This window comes from Symphalangus syndactylus, chromosome 9 (assembly GCF_028878055.3).
Source record: "Symphalangus syndactylus isolate Jambi chromosome 9, NHGRI_mSymSyn1-v2.1_pri, whole genome shotgun sequence".
NCBI classification, from domain to species: domain Eukaryota; kingdom Metazoa; phylum Chordata; class Mammalia; order Primates; family Hylobatidae; genus Symphalangus; species Symphalangus syndactylus.
In genome coordinates this window covers 93097461-93114097 of record NC_072431.2, presented here as the reverse complement: position 1 = coordinate 93114097, position 16637 = coordinate 93097461, and the positions used below count along the sequence as shown (strand labels likewise).

The 16637-nt window shown below is 43.7% G+C and overlaps 1 protein-coding gene and 1 non-coding gene across 14 annotated transcripts in view; one reads left to right on the top strand and one right to left on the bottom strand.

Annotated features, from left to right (window-relative positions):
- The window catches only part of ELMO1 (engulfment and cell motility 1), a 594311-nt gene that overhangs the window by 487005 nt on the left and 90669 nt on the right, over window positions 1-16637 (bottom strand). The window contains exon 1 of one of the 13 annotated variants that reach the window (XM_063608968.1): window positions 10038-11887. The exons of 8 other annotated variants lie outside the window; for them this stretch is intronic. The gene's annotated coding sequence lies outside the window, so the exon portion shown is untranslated. Of the gene's footprint in view, window positions 1-66; window positions 350-9319; window positions 11888-16637 lie in introns of those variants that run through there. 4 more of the 13 variants (XM_063608967.1, XM_063608971.1, XM_063608970.1 and 1 more) reach the window with 4 other exon arrangements.
- LOC129490844 (U6 spliceosomal RNA) lies at window positions 8144-8250 on the top strand. The gene has a single exon (XR_008660333.1). It is a non-coding gene; the product is annotated as a U6 spliceosomal RNA (small nuclear RNA).

The window sequence follows — 16637 nt, the reverse complement described above, 5'->3', positions numbered from 1 at the left end:
CAGGAGACGCTGCCCTGTGGGGCATGGCTTGCGCAAATCTTCAGTGGAAAAAAAGCTGTTCCTTACCACTGAGTTCTGCTCCGAATGGTGCCCAGGGTCTGAATGAGCCAGGCTCACTCTCTGTCCAGACATGCATGTAAACGTCTGGCACTCAACAGTCTGCGGAAGGACAGATTGCCCAAGAAGTCATGGTCAGGAAGCAGTGTTTCTTTAAAGTGTTTTCTGTGTGTCACAAATAGACCTCCGCACTATAGCAACCAGGATATCACGAAGAAGGAGAAACACTCTGAGAGCTCACACACATGCACACCCATACTCCCTCCCCATGGTCGGTTTGCACAATGCACCTTCGGTGGAGGATGGGGCAGAAAATGTACAGATGTGGACTGAATGGCATTCAGAACAGACTTTGAATTCTCACTTGAATGAATCGTGCTTCTTACACAAAGGAGGTAACCATTATCCTCTGCTGCCTCTTCCCAGGCTAGCCCATTTCTTTTCTTTTTTTTTCTTTTTTTTTTTTTTTTTGAGACAGAGGCTGGTTCTGTTGCCCAGTGGCGCAATTTTGGCTCACTGCAACCTCCACCTCGAGTTCAAGCAATTCTGCCTCAGCCTCCCAAGTAGCTAGGATAACAGGGGCCCACCACCACGCCTGGCTAATTTTTATATGTTTAGTAGAGACAAAGTTTGGCCATGTTGGCCAGGCTGGTCTCGCACTCTGGGTGATCTGCCCACCTCGGCCTCCCAAAGTGCTGTGATTACAGGCGTGAGCCACCTGGCCCAGCCCCATTTCTTTTTAAAATTAATTTTTTGTTAACAATCATGTGATACAAACTTGTGTGTGTGTGTTTGTGTGTACAAAGACGGACAGTGTAGAGTCTCTTCTCCCAGTGTCACCCGCCAGCCCAATATCTGCTTTCACTTCTTATCCTTCCAGTTATCCAAAGTCATTAGGTATCCCTCCAAAATGTCTTCAGTATAGAAGGCAAATACAAAAATATATTATTACATTTTCCACTTTCTTTATATAAAAGGCAGCATTCTTTTTCTTTTTTTTTTTTTTGAGACAGTCTCCCTCTGTTGCCCAGGCTGGAGTGCAGGGGCATGATCTCAGCTCAAGGCAACCTCCACCTCCCGGGTTCAAGCAATTCTCCCGCCTCAGCTTCCCAAGTAGCTAGGATTACAGGCGCACACCACCACACCCAGCTAATTTTTGTATTTTTAGTAGAGACAGGGTTCCACCATGTTGGCCAGGCTGGTCTCGAACTCCTGACCTCAGGTGATCCGCCCTCCCCAGCCTCCCAAAGTGCTGGGATTGCAGGTGTGAGCCACCATGCCTGGCCAAAAGGGAGCATTCTTTTTGTTTCTTTTAGTATATTTTCTAAATCCTTCTATGTTAGTACAAAGAGAGCATCCTGATTCTTTTTACAGCTACATAGTAGTTCATTGTGTGGATGTGTCCTATTTGATGAACCAGTCCCCTGCTGTGGGCCATTTGGGTGATTTCTTAAGTTTAGCTATCATAAACCAAACCATGATCCATAAACTTATATATAACTAATTTTGCACATATGCAAGTACATCCTTACAATAGATTCACAGAAGTAAAACTGCTGGGTCGAAACACAAATACAGTTAATATTGATAACCATTTCCAAATTTCTCTCCACTGGACTTGTATGAGGTTGCCTATTTACACCCAGCCTCACCAACAGAATGAATTTTTGCAAACCTGACGTTGAAAAATAAAATCTTCATGTATTTTAAAATTATATTTCTCTTATTGTGAGTGAGGCTGAACATAAAGAGAAAAAGACACATGCTCCCTTTCTGTGAACAATCCAAACATTTGCCCCTTTTCTATTGGGTTCTCTGTCTTTTTTGAGAAATTGGTATCTGTAACGAAGATCTTAAACATGTGCATTTGGTCCTTTACCAGACTAGAGTAGGCCTTGTGAGTTACTATCCCAGATCTCAGCAGTAGCTGGACATTACTGAGACAATAGAGATAGCAGAGTTAATAATGGAAGCCTCAGCAACACCAGCAGTTATATAAATAACTAACTTCAGCGCAGCTGACAAGTAAAGGAAATGAACCAAAACAAAACCGCTACTCCTTTGGCCAAAGATGATTAGGGAAGCCTGCTGAGAAGCTAATCAGTGGTAACCAGCAAGAGCAAATCTACAAAGCAGTGGTTTAGTCACTCATTCAACAAATAATTATTGAGCCTCTGCTCAGTGCCAGGTCTATTCCCCGTGCTGGGGATATACAGCAGCAAACCTGGGAGTTAGCAACAGAGGATACGAAGAAAAATCAAGCAGCAAAGGAAACTGAAGCCTGTGCCTCTACCAGTGTGGGAGGGGCAGGAATACAATTTTAAACAGGAAAATCAGAGAAAGGTTCACCAAGAAGGCAGCATCTGAGTAAAGACATCTGAGGCCAGGTGCGGTGGCTCACGCCTGTAATCCCAACACTTTGAGACTGAGGCAGGTGGATCACTTGAGGCCAGGAGTTCAGGACCAGCCTGGCCAACATGGTGAAACCTCATCTCTACTAAAAAATACAAAAATTAGCCTGGAGTGGTGGTGCTTGTAATCGCAGCTACTCAGGAGGCTGTGGCAAGAGAATCATTTGAACCCGGGAGGTGGAGGTTGCAGGGGGCCGAGATCGCACCACTGCACACCAGCGTGGGCAACAGAGCGAGACTCTGTCTCAAGCCGGGTACCGTGGCTCACACCTGTAACCCCAGCAGTTTGGGAGGCTGAGACGGGCGGATCACAAGGTCAGGAGATCAAGACCATCCTGGCTAACACCATGAAACCCCGTCTCTACTAAAAATACAAAAAATTAGCCGGGCGTGGTTGTGGGCGCCTGTAGTCCCAACTACTCGGGAGGCTGAGACAGGAAAATAGCATGAACCCAGGAGGCGGAGCTTGCAGTGAGCCGAGATCATGCCACTGCACTCCAGCCTGGGCAACAGAGCAAGACTCCGTCTCAAAAAAATAAAAAATAAAAAAAAAAGACATCTGAGAGGTGAGGATGGGGGCCCCGTGGATGTCCGGAGAAATCAGGTTCTAGGCCAAAAAATCAGCAAGTGCGAAGGCCCCAAGGCAGGAGCACGCCTGTTATGTTCCTGAAACAGGTGACTTGCTGAAGCCAAATAAGGGCAAGAATAGTAAGTGAATGTGTTCAGAGAACTCGTGACCCCCTCGACACTTCCACCACACCTCTTGGTTTGTGACTTCTAAAGAAGGAAGCTGTGTGTCCCTGCACACCTATTCAGAGTGTAAATCAGCACAGCTTTCCAGAGGGCCTTTGGCAAACTATATGAAAAGCCTTAAAATTTCGCATCCTCTTTGAGTAATTTTAATTTTCTAGGATGTTATCCTCAAGAAATAATTATTAACCATAGCAATGCCAATTTGTTTATAATTCTCAAAACCTGAAAACAATTGAATATCCAACAGTAGGGACTTGTTAAGTAATTATAGTGTCTTCTATGTGCAAATGCAAGCAAACAATCTGTACTTCGGACTTCCTCTCCATAGTCTGTATGCTCTTTGAATACTTGAGAGCTCTAAGAACAATCCATTTTATCTGTGCTACATTACTTCAGTCCAACATCCAAGTTCAATTACATACCCTAGAATAAGAATTAAGAAAGCAGGCTCTAATGTGCAAAGAGACTGTGTGAATTTTAGGTAACACTATTCAAAAGAAAGCATACACAATCTTAGGGGTTAAGACAGTAAATAATAAAAATAAAAATGCATTTTAAGCACCTTGCCCCCACCTCTACATAAAATCGTCTAGAATTACAGCAAAAGAGGTCATCTAACCTTCTAGGAATCAAAGGCCAAGCTTGTTTTTCTACCCCTTTAACTGGTATTTATTTCTCAGACCGTTCAGGGAAAACCTGTTGAACAGGTGAGAATACAATAACGTGGCTCCAGTGGAGAGTCAGAGGGGAACTGTACACAAAGCAGCCATTGAGAGCAAAGGAGCAAGGAGGCTTCCCCTTGGGAATTCACTTAACCAAGCGCAATTAGACCTCATCAGTTTTCCCCAACATTAACAAACCACAAGAGAAAGGGAGGGGGGCATAGCAAGACTTCTCTGGGGTACAGCCAGGTGCACAATTGCAGAATGGATAATCTACTTCATATTTTATCCTCAGAAGTCCAGACTTTATCCTCTTAAATTTATATTTTCACAAGAAAACAGCACTTAAGGCTTCTATATATAATCACTGTTACTTCTGATGAAATTTAGGGAAGAAAGGTTCTAAATTCTAGCCTGGGCTTTCTCATTCCTGGCCCAATTAGCAGTTGGGGCCATACTTCTTTGCTGTAGGAGCTGCCCTGAGCATTGCAGGACAGCTAGCAGCATCCCTGGCCTCTGCCCTCTAGAGGTCAACAGTCCCTTCCCCTCAGTCTGGACAAATTTTCACGTGTTGTAGAAGGGACCCGGTGGGAGATAATTGAATTACAGGGGAAGTTTCCCCCATACTATTCTTATGGTACTATTCTTATGGTATTCTTATTCTTATAATGAATAAGCCTCAAGAGATCTCAAGGCTTTATAAGGGGAACACCCTCTCACTTGGTTCTCATTCTCTCTTGTCCGCCGCCATGTAAGAGCTTTCTGCCATGATTGTGAGGCCTCCCATCCACGTGAAACTGAGTCCATGGAAACCCCTTTTTTCCTTTATAAATTACTCAGTCTCTGGTATGTCTTTATTAGCAACATGCAAACGGACTAATACAGGTGGTAAGCTAGCAAATACTCTAGGCAGATTACTGATGATCAGGGCAACCTATCGCATCCTTGAACTGGACACAAGGCACATGGTCTCATCAGGCTCTCCTGGAAAGATCAGCATACAAGCCCAACTCCTCTTGGTGAGGTATAACTGAGAAGGAAATACATTCTAAAATCTTCAGCCAACAAAGTCAGCATCCTGGTGTCCTATGCTTCCCCCAGCATAACTCTGGGGTTATTGGACTCCCTTTGTCAACTTCTCCCCACTACATCTGGAGTACTCTAAGGGCAAGGTCCACATCGCATTCACAGTTACAGACTCAGGGCCGTGGCAGGCAGGCATTTTAACACATAGCTGTTGTATGAATGCATCCCCTCCTCAATGAACATCTCATTAGAGCTACCAGCAGTACTGAGCCTAGTGTTGTCAAAATTACCAAAGTAGATAACCTAATATTACTTAAATTGCCCAGTAAAATACAAGCTACAAGAAGTTGTGTAGGCAGCTGGGTATAATAATTCTTATACAAACTAAAATTTAAGAACCATTAAAGGGAGAAACAAAAGAGAAGTCTAGGCAGGTGGCTAGACATTCTAATCACCATGCCTTCCAAAGTCACATCAAATCCCAGGTGGTGGGTAAAGAATGGGTGGAGAATGCTATACCATTCCTGCTTGCCTGCTGGCTTGACTTTATTCCATTCCAAAAATATGGGAATTGTTCCATGTTTAATATTAAGATTCTATCACCTCGATATGCATGTTAAATGGTGTGTTTATAGTTGAGTGGATTAAATAAAGAGGAATCACTTTTTCTAGAGTTAGGTACTGAAGTCTGTATAAGAGTAACATCTGACTCTATAACCCGTGAACAAGCCCACTCTTCTACTAAATGTCTCCCTAGCTTGGGTGGCATTTTGAAGACGACAGACAGAAATCGCTTTGACTCCCACCTAGAAACTCATCTCTCTACACATTGTTCTATGCCCCAAGTTCAAGAGGCCTCTTGCTGTAGTCTCTTAAAGATCTGCTACATCTCTACAGGTTTTTCCATACATCTTAATTAACTCTTTCAGTTCCACAAAGCTCCCAAATATCTGATCACTTTTTGTTTCTTCCGAATTTCCTATATAGTTTTAGTTTTGGGTGACTGCAATGGCTTTGAACCTTTTAATGCTCTGTCTAGTCTTTCTGTTGCACAGTAAACCCTACTGAGAAAAAAATTAAGCCTGTATGGCCATTCCTGTAGAAGCTGTGTGTTGAGGAAACGAGCACACTTGCCCTGGTGAACCGTGTGTGTCCCCTCCCCCACTGCACTCACAAGCCCAACAGATGGGCCAGTGGAGGCCAGGGCAGATCAATGGGAGAGAAACACCAAACAGCTGGAGAAACGATCTGCTTCCACTCCTCAGCCCCTTCCTTCCTCCCCAGGAAAGCTGTCCTCTGCCCCGCTAAGTCATTATCTACTGATGATGGATAATGGGTTTATAATGATGATGGGGATAGTGGAAACAGAGCTGTTCATCTCATATTTTTAATGTTGAGTTGTCTTTGATAGAAAAAGACATAGACCACATTTTCCCCTTGCATTAGGTTAGGCAGAAAGGGAAAGGGCTTCAGGAGGATCACCCACTGAAAGCAGCCTTCCCTCTTGGCCCTGCTGTCTTCCTGGAGCCCTCTAGTCTTCACATTTTTTTTTTCTTTTTCTTTTTTTGAGACAAAGTCTCACTCTGTCGCCCAGGCTGAAGTGCAGTGGCACAATCTCGGCTCACTGTAATCTCCGCCCCCCCGGGTTCAAGTGATTCTCCTGCCTCAGCCTCCCGAGTAGTTGGGATTACAAGCAGGCACCACCTTGTGCGGCTAATTTTTGTATTTTTAGTAGAGATGGGGTTTCACCATGTTGGCCAGGCTGGTCTCGAACTCCTGACCTCAGGTGATCCGCCCACCTCGGCCTCCCAAAGTACTGGGATTACAGGCGTGAGCCACCGCACTTGGCCTAGTCTTCACTTTTGAGAACACCGCCCTGCATGGTACACTGAACCTCATGAGGGGCCACCGAAACAGGCTTTGGGTAAAAGTTTTGCTCTTCTCTTTGTGCTACCATCCTTCTTAAGCCAAACAGACTGAAATTGTCTCAATACCTTTAGTGTCTAGGTCAAAGAATACATGAAGTCGGTGGTGCTGTCAGCTGACATTATTCAGGATGTATGAGTGTCCAGGTTTGCTGAAGCCAGTCTTTGTTTCCCATGGGAGCAGCAGTGGTGGGCACATGTCCCCCCCACCTGCCCTACACCGGAGGGTCTGGATGGATGGGTATATGGTGGGGGTGTCATTTCAGGTTCCCGTATCAGGGACCTGATGGCCATTCTGAAGACAGCCCGGGGCCTAAGAGGAAGTTTGCGGCTTCAGAAATGAGGGAACACGGTGTGTTCAGAACAGAACATGCAAGCACTCAGCAGAAAGAGAATAAACAGAGAATGAAATCCAGTGTGGAGGCTCAGTATTTCATTTTCTGTATGTTAGCCATGTATGCTAATCTTAGCAACAATTCAGCCCATTTACTTGACAGGTGGGGAAAAGTGCTATTAGCTATGGTTGGCTTGCAATATAATGGAAACTTGCAGAGAAAAGTCTTTGCTTTCCCAGTGTCTGGCATTGACATCATGAAGGCTAGGGGACAGCTGCCAGAAGGAGTGGCGGGCAGGAGCCCAGAGCAGGCATGGGGCTGGGCACCGTGGACATGCACTTTACTCACTCTTCTTCACAGCCCTGAGTGACAGGTGTTATTATTTGCAGTAAATTAATGAAGATACTAAATCTTAACTAGTTTAAATGACTTCCTTCAAATCCTTAAATCCTCTCAGGGCAATAGAGGCCTATTTAGTATGAGAACTGTTATAGGTGAATTGTGTCCCCCCTCAAAATTTGTATGTTCAAATCCTAACCCCCAGTAGCTCAGAATGTAGCCGTATTTGGAGACAGGACCTCAAAAGAAGTAAGTTAAAATTAGGTCTTCAGGCCGGGCCCTAATACAGCGTGTTTGTCTGTTATTCTTTTAAGAGGAGGAAATCTGAACACAGAAGGTACAGAGGGAAGACCATCTAAGGACACAGGGAGAAGACAGCCATCTGTAAGCCAAGGAGAAAGCCCTCAGAAGGAACCAACACTGATAGCACCCTGATCTCTGACTTCCAGCCTCCGTAACAGTGAGAAAACCCATTTCTGTTAGTTAAGCACCCATCTGTGGTACTTTTTTATGGCAGCCCTAGCAAACTAATAAAACACAAAAGGCAGAAAGCATCAAAGAAGAGCCTGATGATTTGATACAAGCAAGCTTAAAAACTTCTGAATTCCAAAAACCTTTATAAAAATTTAAAGACAATGCTCGCTTCAGCAGCATATATACTAAAACTGGAACAATACAGAGAAGATTAGCATGACCCATGTGTAATTTTTATATATTAATTGAAAGTATTTTAAAAATTTAAACACGAATAACAATCTGAAAAAAAATTTGCAATAAATGTGATCCAACCTAGTATAAATATCCTTAATAAGGATCTCTTAAGTTTGTTAGCTGGTGGCAGTGGCTCGCGCCGGTAATCAATCCTAGCACTTTGCAAGGACGAGGCAGGTAGATCACCAGGAGTTCTTGCCTTCTGCTGGGGATAAAGCTGAAGCTGAAGCTGTCTGCAGCCATGCTCCCTCCATGCGGAAAGGTCATCCACAATAGGAAAGAATGAGGCAAGGAGAAGCAAAGACAAGTCAAGAGGAAAACATTCAAAAGGGAACAAGGACGGGAGGCCTAGCTGTGTTCAGTTTCTATTGAGTTTCCTAACACTTTTCCTTCAGTTCTCTGTACTACCCTAACATCCTTCCTAGATAGACAAACTAATAAATTCTTCATTATGCTAAATGAGCTTGAGTTCAGTTTCTGTCACTTACAATTGAAAAACTCCTAATATATCAACCTAACCATATCTGTTTATGGCCCTGAGTTCCAAACTTGTCATTAAACGACTGGAAGGCAAAACAGACTGAAGTTACACACTCTAACCTTGCAGTTAAGAGGAAATTGTCTTTTACTCCCCAATTCTAGAGCTTCATATAGCTGCAAGTCCACATCTGCGACGTAGCGCTCAGCACCTAGGGGCTGCCTTTCCTCTGCGGGACTGCTATCAGAAGTCACGCATGGATTGCAGGAGTTAGTCTTACTCCGGCATTTCCCACACAGCACCGCTTCTCTGAGTTATTTATAAATGCAATGCAAAAATAAAGAGTCAGGATTCTTGGAAAACACTGAATAGAATAATATCCACTAATAACTCACTAGTTCACTTACTATATACTTTTAGAGACAATTTTATGAATAAGGTACCATTACTAGCCTATTTTATAGACAAGGAAACGAAGATGTAAAGAACTATCTTGCCCAAAGTCTCACATCCACATACGGAACCCAGCCAGAATGTAATCTACATATCTGATTTGATAGCTCATGTTCGTAACCACTATACCATTTTTTTGTTTAATAGAGATGAGGTCTCACTATGTTACCTGGTCTCGAACTCCTGAGCTCAAAGGATACTTCTTGCTGCAGCCTCCCAAAGTACTGGGATTGCAGGCAAGCGCCACTGTGCTGGGCTCTATGCCATTCTTTTGAAAGTTTCCTTTACTGCAGGACTTCTCAGGGACTTTAACGTAACACGTGTCCTGTGAAACGTCCATATGCAATCTACAATATTTCCCAAATGTATCTCTCCAGAAAGCTTTTTTTTTAATAAAACATCTTGCGGCACACGTTTCTCATAGGACACACTTTGAGACTATTTGCCTCCTCGGTTTCTCAGAAAGAATCGCTAAACAGTCTTGGCCAGAAATGTAATGGAAAGTGGCAGAGAAAACTTTCCGTTAGTCCCGTATTGAATTATCACCACCTGCATCTGTGGGCTTGTCTCCAGGAAAGTAGCCCAATTCTTTTGAGTAACTCTTTCCAATTCAGAGAACAGTAAAAATTCTATTAACTGCAACTTCTACTGTGCAAAGCAACAGAAGATAAACAGTAAAAGAAACAGAATACTTGCATTTGTGATCATTTGAACATCTCACTTCCTGCTTTAAATCTGTGGTGACTTGGGACCTCTAGCATATAAAACTTTCACAGCCTGCATCCAGGTACCACCAGTGCATCCTCCCCCACCCAACGAGTCCCTGCTCCCCAAACCCCACGCACATCCAATGGCTCTGTAAGTCAGACATGGAAAACTGGTTCTACCTTAAGACTGTCAATGGTCCATTTGCAGCAGCTGCTGGTGGCACTGCGTAAAGGAACCCCCAGACTAAATCAGGATCACCTGCAGCTAGCTATTCTCTGGGTAAAGAACTAGAGAACTTGAGACCAACGTTTGCTATCTCTTCCCTCTTCATAAATGGCTTGCCATTTCCTGAGCCTGCCAAGGTCCTTTTGTGTCCAGAATTGGTGGGTTCTTGGTCTCACTGACTTAATGAAGCCGCAAACCCTCGCGGTGAGTGTTACTGTTCTTAAAGATGGTGTCCAGAGTTTGTTCCTTCAGATGTTCAGATGCATCCGGAGTTTCTTTTTTCTGGGAGGTTCGTGGTCTCCCTGACTTCAGGAGTGATACCGCAGACATTCGCCGTTCGTGTTACAGCTTTTAAAGGTAGGGCGTCCGGAGTTGTTTCTTCCTCCCGGTGGGTTCGTGGTCTCCCTGGCTTGAAGAGTGAAGAGCGAAGTTGCAAACCTTCGTAGTGAGTGTTAACAACTCATAAAGGTAACAGGGACCCAAATAACAAGCAGCAGCAAAATTTATTGCAAGCAGTGAAAAAAACCAAGACTCCCACGGCTTGGAATAAGACCCAGGTTGCTGCTACTGCCTCAGGTGGCCTGCTTTTATTCCCTTATCTGGCCCTACCCACATCCTGCTGATTGGCTGATTGATTGGTCCATTTTACAGAGAGCTGATTGGTCCATTTTACAGAGAGCTGATTGGTCCATTTTACAGAGCACTCATTGGTCTGTTTTGACAGAGTGCTGATTGGTGCATTTACAAACCTTTAGCTAGACACAGAGTGCTGATTGGTGCATTTACAATCCTTTAGCTAGACACAAAAGTTCTCCAAGTCCCCACCCAACCCAGAAGCCCAGTCGGCTTCACCTCTTGCTTTCACCCTGTCTTTGTTCACAATGTTCTCTCTACCTCCAATGTCCTTTCCTTCCATTGGGTCTGCTTCAAAAATTCCCATCTAGATTTCAATGCCAATCTCATGCACCAGCTCCTCTTAAAGATTTCCCTGACCTCACAGCCTCCCGTGCTAGAAGTAACTGCCCTGAATCTGTCTTCTTAGGTGCTTACAGTGACCTACCAGAGCACTTTTCCACACCTTATCCTATTTGTTTATATGAGTTCCCTGAGAGTAATACTCATATCTTACTCATCTCTGTTTTTCCAGACCTGATCAGACAGCATGGTAAAGGGCAACTCAATATTTTTCAGACAAGTAAATGAATAAATGAACCACTCTTTCCTTAAAACCAAATTCAAAGATTAAAATTACAAATGTGAAGGATTACTCAAGCCAGTGATGCATTTGTAAAATCCAGAATTCTTTGCACAGAAAACCTTCCGGCATTTCTTCAAGCAGCAGCTATTCATTTGTTCCCACTGGACAGAAATAGAAAGGGAGCTGCTGAGAGGAGAGAGCAGGGCCTATTCCAGATTCCTTTTCCTCCTGGAAAAATTCTTTCAAAAACAGGATGAGACCTGAGCTGAGCCACTCGCTCTCTTCCCTTCACTCCAAGCTCTCTTGCACTTTGGGAATCAGCATTTCAAATGGAAAGTTCATCATTTTGCAAACTAATGCACACACTTCCTCCCTTGTTCTGGTTTTCTGGATATTTGCTTTTCAAATTCCTTTTCAGCTGTTGTAATGCCAGTGGCTGCTCCCTTCCTCCCAGCAAGCCCTGTCACTCGGTGATGTGTGCAGACAGTCCCCGGTGGAGGAGGCAAGGCTCGAGCCCAGCTCCCTATCGCAGAACCCAGACTCGAGGCCACAGGAAGTGCTGGAGCATTTCCACCATCCTGTGAGCCAAACAGTCAAAGTTTCCAAACCTGCTGAACAAAAAACAATATGTGAAACTTCTTTCTCGGGCCTCTCTACAGCAACAGCAGAGCTCTAACTACCACCCCTAGGACATTTGATTGCATCAGATTACCAGTGAAGGCCCCTGCAGAACTCTGGGCTGTGCTTCCACTGGGTTTCACCTGACAACCCTCGTACACAGAATTAGTCATTCTGATGCATAATGCAATGCCGCATGGCCGCCTCTCACAGAATACCATTAGGCTCTGCCTTTTTCTCCCGGCCTGACGTCCTTATTCCCAGAGGAGCACAGACTTTTATGAGGGCTCTGGGGTCAGTTGTTGGCCTGGGTGTTAATCCTGGTTCACCCACATTGAAAACGCTGTGACTCTGGACAAGTTACACAACATGCTGACCCTCAGTATCCTCATCTGTGAAACTGGAATGACAGAGGTACCTTTCTCATGGGATTATTATGAAGATAAAATATCTATATAGCAATTAGAGTAGTGCCTGACCTGGTATTATCATTTGCCAGACATGGGGTAGCTGGATAAATGAAACTGAGGAAACACATCTGTAGTCCAGTCTCATGAAACACACAGAAGCCACACTGCATGAGAATTCCTTTTGCTGTAAGCATCATAACAGAATTGGACAAACAGCTATGGCACTAGAAAGGAAATAATAGCTTTGCTTTAAGTTCAGGGAGTTTTTAGATTTGAAGTTTTGAGGGCGTAGAAAAGATTCTAGGTGAATGATTGTGTTGACAGAAATTGGAGGGGGGAAATTTAGGGTAAGATTCTGGAAGGATTGACCTACATTGCAAAGGCAGGAAGTCACAGAGAATTGCCTGAGCAGATGCCCTGATGGAAAATAAGAGAACCATTTTCTCTCCTGACCACAGGTCTAGTCCTCCAGGAAAGTTCTCTGAGTACATGAAGGTGACCGGGACTCAACTTGTCCTAAATCCTTTCTCTCCAAGGAGAAACAGATGTCATCTTGAGTTATGAGGCGGCTGAGTGCTTTAAGAGGGCCCACAGGGGAGCTTCTGCACAGAGGGGGATCTGCCCCACTGTTACTGCACAACTTCCCCAACTGTATGTTCTTCCAGCCTTGCAGAGTGACATCTGTCCTTTTCTGTCTGATCCTCCCAGCAAATAGACAGAGGGTAGTGTTAGGGCTTAGAAAACAATCAATACTCCAAAGTATGGAGCTTTGGCATGCTGAGTACTCTGAACTAAAGAAGACTGGAAGGTCTCAGAACCAAGGTCTCTCTGACCTCTACTGCTCTCCTTTCTCCCATCTCTCTTTCACCCCTGAAGCAACTCATAAAAAACAAAATTCCATGGTGTCTGTGTGCCACATTTTCTTTATCTAGTCTATCATTGATGGGCATTTGGGTTGGTTCCAAGTCTTTGTTATAGTGAATAGTGCTACAATAAACATACATGTGCATGTGTCTTTATAGTAGATTGATTTATAATCCTTTGAGTATATACCCAGTAATGGGATCGCTGGGTCAAATGGTATTTCTGGCTCCAGATCCTTGACGAATCACCGCACTGTCTTCCACAGTGGTTGAACTAATTTACACTCCCACCAACAGTGTAAAAGCGTTCCTATTTCTCCAAAGCATGAGTTCATGTCCTTTGCAGGGACATGGATGAAGCTGGAAACCATTATCCTCAGCAAACTAACACACAAACAGAAAACCAAACACCCCATGTTCTCACTCATAAGTGGGAGCTGAACAATCAGAATACATGGACACAGGGAGGGGAACATCACACACGGGGGCTTGTGTGATAGGGGAGGGATGGAATTAGGAGAAATACCTAATATAGATGACGGGTTGATGGGAGCAGCAAACCACCATGGCACGTGTATAACTGTGTAACAAACCTGCACATTCTGCACATGTATCCCAGAACTTAAAGTATAATTTAAAAGAAAAGAAAAGAAAAATGATCAAGGGATAGGAAGACAAATTCACAAAATCCTTTAAGCATTAACTTATCTTAATAAAAGAATAATAAATACAAAGAAAAATCCTCTTCCGCAAAGTGGGTCATAGAAACTAGAACCTCTCTCCACCAAAGTAAACCATGAAACCTAGGAAGGTCACTCTCTTCCTTCTTCCTTCTCCCCAAAGACCCTCTTTCTAGAGGAGTCCTGCCCTATATCCAGGAGGAAGAAATGCTACACAGAGAGACCAATAAGAATCTGAACCAACAGCCCTTGCCGAGGTTCCTCCTCGGTCATACTGCCATTAGGTCACACCCTTTGTCCAATCGTAGCTCTACATGGCTGTCCATTCTTTATAAGCCTAAGCATAAGAATAGTTATGGGGCTTTGGGTCTTTGTTTCTGGGGCTTTGGGTCTTCATTTCTGAAGGCTCCCATGTCATATAAAACTTTCATTAAATAAATGTGTTATGCTTTTCGCTTGCTAACCTGTCTTTGGTTTCAGGAGTATCAACAGTGGCCCATATGATGGTTGAACACAGGTATCACACCCTTCCCTGCTATAGTACGCATGATCCACCTGGGGCCTAATGAGCTTTGCGGGCGAGACCTCAGCCCAGCTGCCCCCCAGAAGCTGTGGTTTTAGTGGAGACTAAGACACAATGATTACTCAGCTTCATTCTTAGGGTTGTCTTATCATGGCTCTAAACAGCAGAACCTCAGAATGTTTCTCAGGAAAGATGCAGTTAAAAAACAAATTTCCCCCATTTTCAGGGTTGTAGATATTTTATCTCTCTAGTTATTAGCCACAACCCTATCCTTACTAGTAAGACAAACAAACCTATAGATTTTTTTCCTTCTCATCTCTTTCACCTTAGGAGGCTCTGCCAAAACTCCCTGGATTTTATGATACAAATCTCTTCCTTCTAGTTTTTATCTGAGCTCCCTCACAAGTTTGCTGCAGTTTGGTTTAAGATGAAACACAGTCAGGGTACATGCTATCAGCATGGCCATACGGCCACACTGTGAGAGCTTTTCACACAAACATCAAGATGACAGTGGAGCCAGTGGGCCATGCTTAAGAACAAAAAGACTTGTTCCTGCTCAAATGCATAGATAAATAAGATCTGAGGTGCTAAATGGCAGTCTGTGGTGCATATTTGGGGGGAAAGTGGTCTGTGGTTCTATTCTGAAAGCCAGTATTATTGATTACATCCTAGGGTTGCTGATCTGCCCGCTGGTATCCCAAGGATAACATTCTGAATGAATTTTTTTTTAATGCTCATTTTCCCCTCAAGTTAGCATGGGCAGAGAGCTCCCCCACAGCCTGTCTGCACTCTCTGGGAAATGATCAGATTAAAAACTGGTAAGAGGAAAATAGAGAAACTTCCAACCCTGTGTTGGCAGTTTGCTAATTTCATACTTTTGAAAATTTACTTTGATTTCTCCTCTAGCCTCCATTAACAGTATGCTGATAATTTCAAATGCTTTGTATCTGCATTCAGTTCTAGCAAACTTGGAACTCAACCTGCTAATATCTGCCTTGACAAGGACTCTATTGTGCCAAAACCAAACTAATGACAATAAAAACAAGTACACAAACGCAGACACACAAACCCCTAGCTAGACTGATGAAGGCAATTGTGAAAAAAATTAGGGAAGGCCATCTTGCATCTTATCATTTTACTATTACAATATACTTTGCCTTGCCTAGAAAAATACCAGATATTATAAACCCATGTGGAACACTTGAGTTCTGCTGACAGGTCTGGTAATGGGTACAGATTCTGGGGCCTAATTATCTGAGGCGCGAATTTGATGAGTAAGGTCAAAGAAAACCAGATTCCACTGGACACCTAAGAATCTTACTTTTCTCAGCCTTTCAAATCAAGGTCAACTCCTACAAACTTTATAGAGGAAAGATGGGGAAAAAAAAGAGAACAGACTTTGGCGGCAGACAGACCTGGGCTGGAATGTAAAAGCAGGTAATGTGTTAAGCCCAGGCACAAGCTGACCGGATTTGCATTTTACCTTTGCCTACATGAAGAACAGACTGGCATGAGGCAAGGATGATGGGGTAGGTTAGTAAGAAAGTGACTGATGGCAGTGACTTGGGCTGGAGTGGTCATGGAGATGGAAAAGGTGATGGATTTATAAGCTATTTAAAAAATCAAAACAATTAATAATAGACAAAGAGAGAGAAGCTGGAGTCATTGACAACCCAGGATTATGGCTTCTATAACAGAATATGTGGTGATGTCATTTACTGAGATAGGACTACTCCAAACAGAAGATGGACTCTTGGCCAATTTGTTGACCAGTATCAAGGCAATGGGTGTAGAGACTCATCTGGAGGAACCAGTGGTAAAGTCCAAGCCGTCAGTGCCAAATACAGCCTTCCTACTCCTTCCTTGCAGGACTATCTGCTTTACTGCAGATGACATCTAAAAATGCACTGCCATTTTCTCCTAATAAGCAGGAAGGCAGCAGAGTACAGCAGTTAACAACCACTGATTGGACTCTGACTGTCTGTATTCTAATCCTAGTTTCACTATCTCCTAGCCTTGTGGCTTTGGGAAAATTCCCCCCTGTGCCTCAGTTTACTCAACTGTAAAACGGAGCAAACCACAGTACCTATGTCAACAATTTCTTAGGATGAGTACTAAAATGACAGTAATAGCCAACACACCTATATAACTTAGCCTGTGCCAGGTACCCTATTAAAGAGTTTATATAGATTAACACATTCAGTCCTCACAACAGCCCCGTGACATAGGTGCTATCATGATCCCCACCCTAAACATGGGTAG